At 38.8% G+C, this 12,644-nt stretch overlaps 1 non-coding gene across 1 annotated transcript; it reads left to right on the forward strand.

Moving 5' to 3' along the window:
• Positions 1-11,712: 11,712 nt before the first annotated feature.
• On the forward strand, positions 11,713-11,818 carry LOC145110457 (small nucleolar RNA R71). The gene has a single exon (XR_013709835.1). It is a non-coding gene; the product is annotated as a small nucleolar RNA R71 (small nucleolar RNA).
• The last annotated feature ends 826 nt before the right edge of the window (positions 11,819-12,644 follow it).

The raw sequence follows: 12,644 nt of genomic DNA on the forward strand, positions 1-12,644 counted from the left end.
TGAGTATTTTGAGATTGTGGTGGTGGATGAGAACTTTTGGGATATCGTGGATGATTATTCTGTGGAATGAAGTTACGGTTGAATGGAGGTTTGTTGAAATGTTGATTCTTGCGGAAGGAAGGAGGTGGTAGACGGTTGAACTGTTGGCTAACCAGAGCAATGGCCTTCTCAAATTCTTCTTCATCATCATACTCTGAATCAGCATCGTATGACTGCGGTGGAGTGTCATACGAGGGAGAGTAAGATTGATTATGTGGAGCTTGTGCTATGAGAGCAAGTGGTCCTCCGAAGTCAGCACAATCTTTGAGTACGGTGGATTCTTGTGCTTGCAGTTCTCCATAGAGCTTGTAGAGTGACAAAGAATGAATCTTTCTATCGCCTTGGACTATCATCTTAGCCGTAGTCCAATGTCTTCCCAAACCATTAAGAAACTGAAGATTTGATTCATTGTTACTGTGGATGGTGCCCGCATTGGATAACTTGGTGACAATCAGGTTGAATCTTTTGAAGGAGTCTTCCAAACTTTCGCCGGTGTGAGCTTTGAAGTTGTTGAACTCATTGAGTGCGGTAGTTAGCTTCTTGTCTTGTGCTTGTTCTGAGCCTTCGTACAGATTCTTGAGAACCTCCCAGATTTCTTTTGCTGATTTGCAATTAATGATAATATCGAAGTTGTCAGGAGCAACTCCACAGGAGATTTCATAAAAAGCAACAGCATCATTTTCCATTTTATCGAGATCATCCTTAGTGGGATGGCTCATGACTGGTTGACCTCCTCCTAGTCTGGTTGTAGCACCGTCAGTTTGGACTGGTGTAAGGACTGGGACATGTGGTCCTTCTTCTACGGATCGCCATACATCTCTACCAAGTCTCCTTAAGTATCTTCCCATTCTTTGTGACCAGTGATGATATTCATTTGCTACCAGTATTGGGGCTCGGTTAGAACCACCAACACTGTTGGAAACATTCAGAGATAACGATTGTGCCATTTTTGAAGTTTTTTTGTTTTAAGAAATGAGCTTCAGTGGTATAGAAGGCCCTTTGAAAAATCAGAGTTCCATTTTCAAAAAGCAACCACTATGGCTCTGATACCAATTGTTGAGAGAAAAACTTAGAGTCACACTTGAACAAACGTTAGAACAAGTAGTATTGCGGAATAGTTAATCTCGAAGGATCTAAAAGCTCAACAATAATATTAATAAGATAGATAGTTAGAGAGTTAGTTGCGGAAAAAGTAAAGAAATAGAAATTGCAACAATTGTTATATCAAGTATACACTTAAGCTGATTCATAACAAGGAATGCATTCAAACCGAGTTAATAAGGAAGATCAAGCTTAGTGATAAAGTCATAGAAGACTTGCTCCAGAGAGAGGTTATAATCAGTTATGTTCTAGTAATAATTAGGAAGTGATGCGTAGATAGAGAGATAGAAAAGATAACTTCAGATATGTGTATTCAGAATACATAGATGCGTGTTTTTTGAATACAAGAGAATGAGCTCTATTTATAGAGACTCACGAAGTACACTAGATTACATCTCTAAGAGTAGCCATGCAAGGCATACTGGACAATAGAGAGTGTTACAATAAAAGACAAGTAAAGTAATCTAGTAAACAGACTTCGGTAGGGGAGACTCCGGATGCGGTTGCTGATGAAGGAGCTTGACAGCGGGTGAGAGCTGGCTGCGGTAGCTGAAGTTCAAGAGGGTCACTTTTTATGATTCAACATGCAATTTAATAGTCACTATGCTACACAGAACATGAATTCAAGCAATTTAAGTATCAAATATTAGCATGCTAGGTATTAACAATCAAACAAAAGCACATAACCAACTAGTAAAATCCATATTTAATAAACTAATCCATGAAGTTGAAGCTTCATCTAGCTAAACAGAAGCAGCTAGATTCAGCTACACATGGCTGAAATTAAACACATAAATTCAATAAATAAGAACATAGTTGAATATACCAAACTAAGTAAAGGTTATGATCTTCAATCACTCGTTCTTCAGTCAATTCTTCTTCCTTGGATTCTTAACACTTGAGATCTCTGGCTTATTTGTCTCCAGAATTCTCTCTCTAAAACTTCCAAATCTCCAAATGAACTCCCAAATTCGTAAGTGCCTAGGATATATATATATATATATATATATATATATATATATATATATATATATATAAATATATATATATATATATATATAGTTTTTGGTAATTACCCTGCTCACGTCGTGAGCTCAGTTGTAATCCGTATCGAACACGAATTCTGGATTCCGAAACACAAACACAAACACAAACACAAACACAAACACATGGTGGTAGAATCCTCATCAGACTCTCCTCTATCTTAATCCCAAAATCTTGAAGCAGTAAATGTTAATGAATCCACAAGTGATGAGTCTGATAATCTCTTCAGACGAAAGAAGCTGAAGCTTACCCCTAGCCAGAGCCAAATGTGTGACCGGACAGATAACACAGTTTCTCAAAAGACTCTGGTATTCCTTAGTGCCCCCGCAGGCATACTTGTTTCAACCCTCTCTAGCTACTCAGATGCAGGAAGTGCATCTGTTTCACTTGAACATTGAGACACCACCCCATCTCGATCCCAAGAGGATCTCAGTGGTTCTACATGCCTTAAGGTCTCTACGGCATCCCACCTTCATATTTTTTATCCAGAGGAGTTACGCTCCATCCTTCTTTCAGTCACCCAAACACTTCAAACAGATAACCAATTGCAGGGCACCTCTTTTGCCCATGCCAGAACCGAACTGAGGCCACACTTGACTACGGGTCGAGGAGACCAAGGAAGTTTGGGAAATCCTACTCCGCCACCATTACACTCTAGTGGTTTAGGCGTGGTGAGCACAATTGTGCCATGATCCACGAACCCGAGGGACACCCCGTTGCGAACTCATGGATTTGACGGTTATTTTTCAGATGACTCTTGGACCCGGTATCAACCAAATACTGAGTCTGAAGTCAGGAAGTACGAAGCCTTCCGCAGAGCGTTCCAGGCCTGCAAAGATCAACAAACAAAGCAACAACAACAAAAGGAAATGGAACTACAAACCGTAGAAAAATACTGGGCAGAAGCTTTCAACAATGCCAAGACTATTCATGATCTTCTGCAAATTCAAGATTGGATGTCCCGCATGGAAGCCACGGTGCAAAACACTCAAACTCTTCATGATATTAGTTCATCTAAACCTCCTCGCACTGCTGCAACACAAGGTTAAAATGAAGACGGTACCACAATTGAGATCAGTTTCGGACCAATGTTTGGTTTGGATGATCTTGATGTTGATGAAATTGATCAGCCTCCTCATTCAGATGATTTTGTGATGATATTTGATGAATAAAAAGAGTCTAGTGGCTCTCCACACTCCACCTCGAAGCCAAAGGAGAAGAAGAAAAAGAAGAAGATGGCAGTAACTCAAAAAGAATTTCTCAGCCTTCAGGATAAAGTGGATAAGATTCTAGTTGCAGTCACAATCAATCAACCGCAGTCAACTGATATAGCTGGACCATAATCCTTAGCTGAACGTGTAGAAAGGCTTGAAACTCGTGAAAGACTGGCTGCTAAAAGAATCCAACTGATATAGTCGGACCACAATCCTTAGCATCCGAGCCCTCGAAAACAACAGAACTGTTGATCACCAAGAGTTCATGTTGACTACTGAACGCCTGATCCAAGAAGTATCCGCAATCAAAGCTGAACTCCAATCTACAATTACGGATCAAGCAGTCCAGTCAAAGAAACTTGTTGAGGAAACTCACAACGCTTATGAGTCCACAATTGTAGTTCTTCAATCCACAATCAACAACTTAAGGCGCTCTCTATCCGCAAGCTTCCATGGTCATGAGATACTGAATCTTACCAAAGAAATTCATCTTCTCTTCAATACCAAGATTCCAGAAAATCAACAACTCAACGATATTCTCAAATCCCAGTTCCACTATGTCTTCTCAAAGATTGATGGCCTCAGACAATGGTTTGAAGAGCAACAAGTAGTTTCTTCCTCAAAAGGGGGAAGTGAACACTCTAATCCTCAACACCATCAATTCCAACCCCATTTTTTGGTCCCGTTCATCAAACAATTGAAGCTCAGCAACAAACACCACAATCATCCCCCAAACCATCAACCCCCGTGAAATTTCATCATTCTCCCCCTCCAGAACAAAAGTATGCAGATCATGAAATCCATCAATCCCCACCTCGTCCAGAAACTCCACCTCACTTCAAAAATATGGAGCCAACTATGTCTTCCGAACACTCCAATGACTCTCCTGCAACTCTTCAAAAGAAAAAAGACTGGAGAGCTGCAAAATTCGCTGAACAAATCTAGAGAGATCATGGCTTTGATACGACTATGGATGAATCCCTGATTAACTCGTGGGTTAATCCTACAAGAAGATTGCTCGATGATGAGTACATGCCAGTTCTGACCTACACAGAACCTCCCTCGGATGGATACTGGGACATTCCAATCTCTCCCAATGCCAAATTCTTCAATGTTTTTGAACCCTTCGACCGCAGTCTACCGGATGACCAAGGCTGCCTCTTGAATTTGAGCGATTAAACAAATTCCACGCCAAGCACGAATCTGCCTTTGAAAATATTTGGTCTAACGATAGACCCTACGTAGTAAAGAGTTACAAGATCAGGTGGTTCATCAAGACAGATTTCATTGAGTACACATTGACAAGAAAAGGTGACGATTATATCGGGCAAGGTTGTAGAATTCGGTACTCGGTACCTGTTCGGCCGACTACCGAGTAGCGAGTACTCGGGGAGTACTCGGATTCAGTAATTCATGTAGAAATATTTTTCGGGAAATTGTATATGTCAAAATCATAAGTTAAAATCATAAGTTGATTGAAATATATAACAAAATTAGATACATGTGAATACACAAAAACTGAAAAACACATAATGGTCTCACTTTATGAATAATTACTGAAAATTTAAGATATATATGTAGTAATAATCACATGTGTGTGTTAAATAATAAATCATTAAGTATATTATATATATTAATCACCGAGTTGACCGAGTTTTACAACATTTCTCTATTCAGTAAGGGGCCGATCAGGGAGTACTCAGAATTTTGTAACTCGTCTCGGTAAGGGGCCGAGTAGCGAGTACTCGAAGGAGTAATCGGCCAACTCGGCGAGTTTTACAACACTGATATCAGGACTCAAGCAGATTTTCTCTGCATGAATCCGGAGGAAGTGTTTCTGATTGCCAGAGTGTTTCAGATCAAGTCAGAGAAACATTCGAAGATGAAAATTGCATATAAAAAGGCGTGTGAATACCTTAAGTCCGCAGTAGTTGACTTCGCAAAGATTGATGCGGATATTCATTCGGCCCTTGCTCAAAAATTCAATATTCCAGCACTTGATCCAGCACCTTTCTTCACAGAAGGATATCAAGATCGATCCTTAGGTGCAACAAACTTTCCAGAATTGGGAGTTGTGTTCAAGAGAGTTAACAACAATGTTAAATACTTCATCCCCATCACTGCTATGTATCGTATAACCCGCAACCAACTTGAAGTCACCTTGACTTCGAGTCAAAGGACGAAGCACACAACTGAAGAAGTAAAATTTGAAATTACAAGGAGGATCACATGGCTGGGTGAAGTAAGGAAGTTTTGGTGGTTGCTGATCAAGTTTTTGAAGCTTAACAAGTAGTGAAGTTGAAGAGGTCACTTAGGGGGAAATTGTTAAATCAAGAAAGTGATCATCTTAAACTTATTATCCGAAATCTACGTCTCTACCGTATTGGATCTTTTGCTACCGCAACCTCAAGTGAAGATGTCATCCGCAACAACCTCATCTGCAACTACGACTAGTTATTTTGTTTCATTGACTTATCTGTTTACATGGTATTGTCCAGTTTGCCTTGCATGGACACTTTATCAATAACCTCTGATTACATCTCTATTCTCTATCTGAATTAGTCTCTCTATTCTTACCTTCAAATATCTTTCTGAACTTACACTCATATATTAAGATCGAACTCTCAAACTCTCCTTCGGAGCAAGTCCTTGTGACTTCATTAACTTTAAGCTGATCACATATACTAACTCGGTTTGAATGCAAACCTTGTTAAGAATCAACTTAGTGTTTACTTGATATATAACTTGTTGTCATTTACATTTCCTTTACTTTTTTCACTTACATTTCCGCAACTAACATCTCTAACAATCCTAACTTATTATTGTTGAGCTTTATGATCCTTTGAGATTAAGTAAATTCCGCAATATATAACTTGTACTAACGTTTGTTCAAGTGTTTCTCAAAAGTTTTTCTCTCAACAAAAATCCTACATGCTTAAGTTAGGGAGCTTAACTTCAACCTTTATTGCTTAGAGGTATTAGTCTAAGTGCAATGACTACATAAGCTTTCCTAGATAAATTTCAGGTTTAGGCTACAAAACATATTATGCCATATAAACTACCAGATTATCTTTCATATCTCACGGCTTTTCACTAGGAATGGGAAGCCACGAATATACTATAACATATGTTTGATCAATTAAACAATTGAGCTCGCACTGGATCATCCCACATAACACTAGTCACTTAAGTTTTTAAATTATCACTAGATTTAAATTTTAGATTAGTATTTTAAATCTATTTCTAAATTTTAAATTTTAAAATTTACTAGCAATTCAGTTTTTTGACCCCCTACCCCACACATATTTCATACAATTCCCTCATTGTATGCATAAAATAATTTAAAAACAAGAAAAGGAAGAAAAAGGAACAAACTCCCCTGGGCCAGTAGTGGCGAGATCGATTCAGAACGCATGTGGAAAACTTGAACATCTTAAATATGGTGAATGGAACTTGCATCTTCTGAGATACGTGAATGTCCCGGCAAAATACAAATCTGAGGCTTGAATCTTTAACAAATGTGGTACATATAATGTTCAAAGCATAACATGCCAATGTGGGAAAGCATACGCCACATTGCAAAGTAGAAAAATGCCAATTTTACTGCTCACGGCATGATGTCGTACAAAAATGTTTTTGGAATAATGTTGGCAACGGGCTCACGATGTGAGGAATTACGTCTCACGTCGTGAGAACTGGTTCGTCCAGATTGCAAGTTTGTAAAATAAAATTCTTTAATCATGGAACTGATTGTCTTTATACATTAAGACCCTTCTAAGACTCTATATTTCTTGAGTTTTGACTCATCTCTAGTCTTGTTTCTCTCATGAAATTAACCCCACACTTATTAAAAATTATGGGTCTCAACTTTCGAATCTAAATGACATGGCTCTACTCTTATAATCTCTTATCTCTATTTCTCTATTTTCCCTCATGATATTCTACAAACAAGCAACAAAAATGTGGAAGAAGCAACATAACCATCGCCAAGTAGTGTTACACAATCAATCCAAATAAAAACAAATAAAAACAAACACACCAAAAATAAGAAAAACTAAAAATGACAAAAACTAAAAAAAAGGATAAATATCAATCATCATCTTCGTGTGTTACACTAGTGTCGGCTCCATCTCTACGTCGCGTCCTATACTCATTCCATGTCGGACAAAAGGGATAATGGTCTCCCAAATGTGGTGGTTGTGTAACGTTGAAGTGTTGGATCATATTTTCCATCGTCCCAACAATCCAATTCATACTCAATGTCAATTGGTCAAAATAACCAGCCATAGTAACCTGGCTAAAAGTAACGACTTCCATGGGTGCATTCTAATGCACTGGTTGTCCTCTCTCACCACGCCCCTCACATTTCTCCTTCCCCTTGTATGCGGTTGTTGCTCGGGTTGGTTATGTTGTTCCACATCATTGTCAGAAGGAATGCTCCAGTACGAGCCCATGTTGACAACCACATACATCGACTACAAGTATCCCATAGAAAGATCATCCCCCGCCTTACATGTTAAAGTCCTAGTCAACTGTGGTGTCATAAGACCATAGGATCTCGCCAGGAGAGTAACAAAATGCCCCCCATTGATAGGGCTTCCAGCTCGAGAGAGGGCTGCCTTGCTGCCCAAATAGCTAGAAAGATGATAAGGGATGTTGCAAAATACCGTCGGTGCAATAATTGTCCACAAGAAGAATAAAAATAAAGTTGTCACTTTATCGCCATGTTTCTTATGGTTGATAGAAAAAGTAATCAACCGGTGGAGGATTCGATGAACCGGGGACCGAATATGGCTTTCTTGCGAGACACCCGAATGGAATGCCCCGTTTGCGATAGTTACCCAAAAGTTATAGCCACTAACTCCCGGTAAATACTCACAAACAGTTGTCCTTAAGAAAATGTCAAAAGCTGGGGAGCGCGTCTCATTTTCCTCATATATGCCCATGCGCCATGAAAACTCCGCCAAACTACACTCCCAATATTCACCCCCGAGACAGAAGACCAAAGCCCGTGAAAAGTATCGATTAATAGTGGCATCCTCAACCGAGACTGAAGCGAAAAATTCCACACATAGTTCTTGAAAAATCGGCTCGCTTATTTCAAATAAATTCTTCCACCCGTTACAAGTGAAAGAGAAACCATCCATACTAAATGTATTTTTCAAATAAGGAGCCATTCTTTCCATAAGCCGAACTTCCCCCAGTTTCACCCAATCAATTCTTAGTGAGATAGCAAATTCCCTGTTATGAAGCCAACCCAACTTGTTTGTGAAATTTGTAACCACGCTTGGAGGCACATTGACAGGAATTTGATACAACGGGTGGAGATCTGAAACATTTCCTTGGAACTGCACATTTGCCCTTCTTGAAGCCATTTGCTACAAAATAATAGACAAGAAACAACCCAACAAGAAGTATCAATCAATTAAACAGATCAGTAAACAGAAAATCTAGGAGCCCATACCTCACGTCGTGAGCTTGATCGACCATCAGTTTTATGTCGGGCATAACAGGAACAAAATCAAACTCAAAATAAAGTTGGGGTTTGCTTAAAACTCGATTCTAAGTACTTTATAGTAACATGCATCAATTAAATCTCATTATTTGGGAATCAATTTCGACATTTTGAGTTAACACAAACCCTACCTCTAAAATTCAAGAAATTATCAAGAACAAGGGATGTAGAACTTACCAACAGTGGACATGAAACACGAAATCAAGAGATTATGGAAGAATTTTATGCAAAAAGAAAAAAACTGAAGTGGGGGCTGCTACTTTTTTTTGTCCGTGCGTAAGTGATAGGTTATGGTTTGGTCAAAGGATGAAGTCATATAAATTGCCCCCCCACCCCCCCCCCCCCCCCCGGTGACATTTTAAAGCTCATGTCATGAGCTATGGAGTTCACGTCGTGAGTGTGTCAACTGGATTAGTTGTTCAGGCCAAACTAAATGCTACATGAGGTGGGATTTAAATCCATGACGTGTTATCGAGTTTATTTGTCAAAAAGTCCATTTTTTTCTTAAAACTTCAACTTCTCCCTAAAAAAATTAACCCCTCAATATTTATAAACCCCACACTTGATTTTTATCGTTTTCTAGAAGTTTAGATGACTTTGATGATTATTTACCCTAAAATTCAACTAAAAATGCAAAAATTAAAAATGCAAAAACGAAAAGAAAATCGCAAACCGAGCTCCGATTGCCTCCCGAGAAGCACTTCTTTTTTTCTTAAGTCATGAGTCGGACTCTGTGCTACCTCACGTTGAATCTTTAGGAGTTTCCATTACCATTTGCACCTTTTGAACCTTCCATCTTTTCTTGTAAGCTTGCACCCTCCTAAGATAAGCCGTTTTAGAGTTCTCCTTTTTAACCTTAGCGTCACCCTCTTCAAGCTTTCTTTTCACCCCTTTATTTTCCACAAGTTTAGGTTCTGCTTTTTCTTCACTCTTTAGTTTCATAGGTTCAACCTTCTTTTCCAAACTTAGTTGTTTCAAATCTGAAGTAACCTCTGTTTCATCACTCGATACAAAATCTTCTTCACTCTCCGTACTCACCAAAGATGTTGGAGTTTTGCATGAAAAAACTTCAAAAACTGTTGGAATGGATGCTCTTAGCTTTGTACATTTGATTTGTTGAATTGACTAAATTTCCTCTTCCATTAATTTTTCCAACTCTTTAAGCTCATTTTCTTCATCTATATTGATTACTTCAACTTGAACATAATTATTCTAAAATCGATCTTCCACTCCAAAGGTAACTTCTTCATCTCCAACTCTCAATGTTAGTTTAGACAATCCAATGTCTACCAAGGCTCGAGCAGTATTGAGTAAATGGCGACCAAGAATTATTGGGACATTGGTATCTTCTTTCATATCCAAAACAAAAGAGTCAACTAGAAAAACAAATTTTCCAATTTTGACCAATATATCCTCAACTATGCCTCGAGGATGAGTCACTGAATGATTAGTCATGTGAGGTAGCCTTTAAATGTGGAAGATTTAGCTTTTGATAGAACGGCTAAGGCATTAATATTATGCTTGCTCCAGAATCGGCTAAAGCATAAGTCTTCATGTTATTTCCAAATTCACGCGGGAGAGTTAGGTGTCCAGGATCTCCCATTTTCTTTGGTAATTCACCCAATATCACTTTAGAACTCTGCTCACTAAGGATCACCTTGGAATTCTTCTCTAAATATTGGCGAGTATCATGTAAGTATTGCCAAAACTTAGCATATTTAGGAGCTTGGGACAACAATTCAATAAAAGGTGTGTTTATAGGAATATCCTTCACTTGGTTCATAAATTTTAAATTTTCCTGCTCCAATGGGTGAATTTTAGCTCGAGAAGGAAATGGTAGTGGAGGATGATAAGTTTCAACATCAGCAAAAAAAATTATGATTAGACCCACCCCCACGTCGTGATGCTAGAATGCTCATGTCGTGAGATTGTAGATTCAACATAAATTTTTTCTTCGATCTTCGACTTCTTAGGATGCGGCCCGGACTTATGTGGCTCTACTTCTAGAGCTTCTAGGAATTCATAGATAGTATCTTCTTTAGTTTTGATCACCATGACTTTCGGTTGAGTATTTTTGTTGGGAATTTTTGGAGAGAGTCTTTCATTAACCAACATAGTTAATTTTCCAAGTTGAGCTTCAATGTTTTGGATGGATGCTTGATGATTCCTTAGCAAAGCTTGCTGGTCCCTCATGAGAATTTGCTGGTCTCTTATCACTGCATCGGTCTCATCATGTCATTTTTCCGGAGCCTCCATGAATCTAGTTAGCATGCACTCTAAATCGACCTTCTTTTTAGGTGGTGGTTGATTTTTTTCATAATAGCCTCGGCCAGTTTGCCTAAATTTTCTTCTTTTTTCTTTTTATATTCATCATATGGAAACCACTCTTTCTTTGGCTTCCTCGAATCTTCATCGTTTTTTTCTCCACTTGAGTAGCATACTTGAGCCTTCTTATTCCCGTTCTCGTCCAAATGGAAATCTTTAGTCAAATGTGGACCATTGCATCTTTCACAACACACACAAATAGCATGTATGGATTGGTCCATCTTGGTCATTCTTCGGTCCATTATATCTAGCATAGCTAAAACAGTTTACATATCTTCAGAAGTGCCACTCCCAATTCCTTTCGCTCCATCATGTCTAGGATTGTGGTATTCACGCGAATTCTTAGAAAACTCTTCAATCAATTCCTTAATCTTACCAGGATTTGTCTTTGTTAAAGGTCCTTGAGAATCAAGGAGTTGCCTTCTCATCATGCTTAACCCATCATAGAAGATTGATACTTCTTGTTGCTCATTCAAATCGTTTTGGGGACAATTTCTTATTAACCCCTTGTATCTCTCCCATGCTTCGTAGAGTGACTCACCGGTTGTTGCTCGAAGTTTGCTATGGCTTTCTTGAGTTTAGCAACTTTAGAAGGTGGGAAAAAATGTTCTATGAATTGTTCACGCATTTGCGCCCAAGTAGTAATTGCACCGGGTGGAAGTGCCTTTAACCAATCCCTAGCAGTTCCCTTAAAGGTAACTAGAAGCATTCTTAATAGCACTGTCTCTCTTGGAACATTCGGGATGTTGAAGTAATCAACTATGTCATTGACTTCATCAAGGTGCTTGTAAGCATCCTCATGATATTTTCCGCAAAATGGGACTTCCTTAAGTGCGGAAAGAATATGTCCCTTGAGCTCGAATGTTGCGGTACCAGGAATTATAGGTTGCATTAGAACGGGACCGGTGGTCTCTCAGATTCTTTTCTTGTATGCTTCCATGGACATGTTATTAATATTCGCCATCTCGTCTTTTGGCTCGTTGTGACAACCCGAAATTTCTATTCTGTACAACCATTCAATTCAATAGAAGTCAGAACTGTTTCTGCTAACTTTCAAGCTTTTTGGAATAAGTTTGAGTGTTTTAAGATTAGTATTTCAGGAGATAACAGGAGAGAGGATGCCCTAGGGTTTATTGTGCAACAATAATGTCCGAAAACTCCAAGAGTTTGGAGTTTACGGCCTAAACAAAGGTGTTTACGGCCATAAACCCTAAAAGGGGGTATAAATATGACACTTAGTCATTATTTACCACTTTTCACATTTTCAAGATCCAAAACCCATTTCTCTCTCAAGTATCATCCGACTTTTCCTCAAGATCTTCAACTTTGTAAGTGTTTCTAGCCCTAAAAAGTTGATATCTTACTTAATCTAGTGATCTTACATAGTTCCATCCGTGAAATCATTC

This window comes from Lactuca virosa, chromosome 4 (genome assembly GCF_052849685.1).
Source record: "Lactuca virosa cultivar CGN04683 chromosome 4, Lactuca_virosa_CGN04683_v6, whole genome shotgun sequence".
Taxonomy (NCBI): domain Eukaryota; kingdom Viridiplantae; phylum Streptophyta; class Magnoliopsida; order Asterales; family Asteraceae; genus Lactuca; species Lactuca virosa.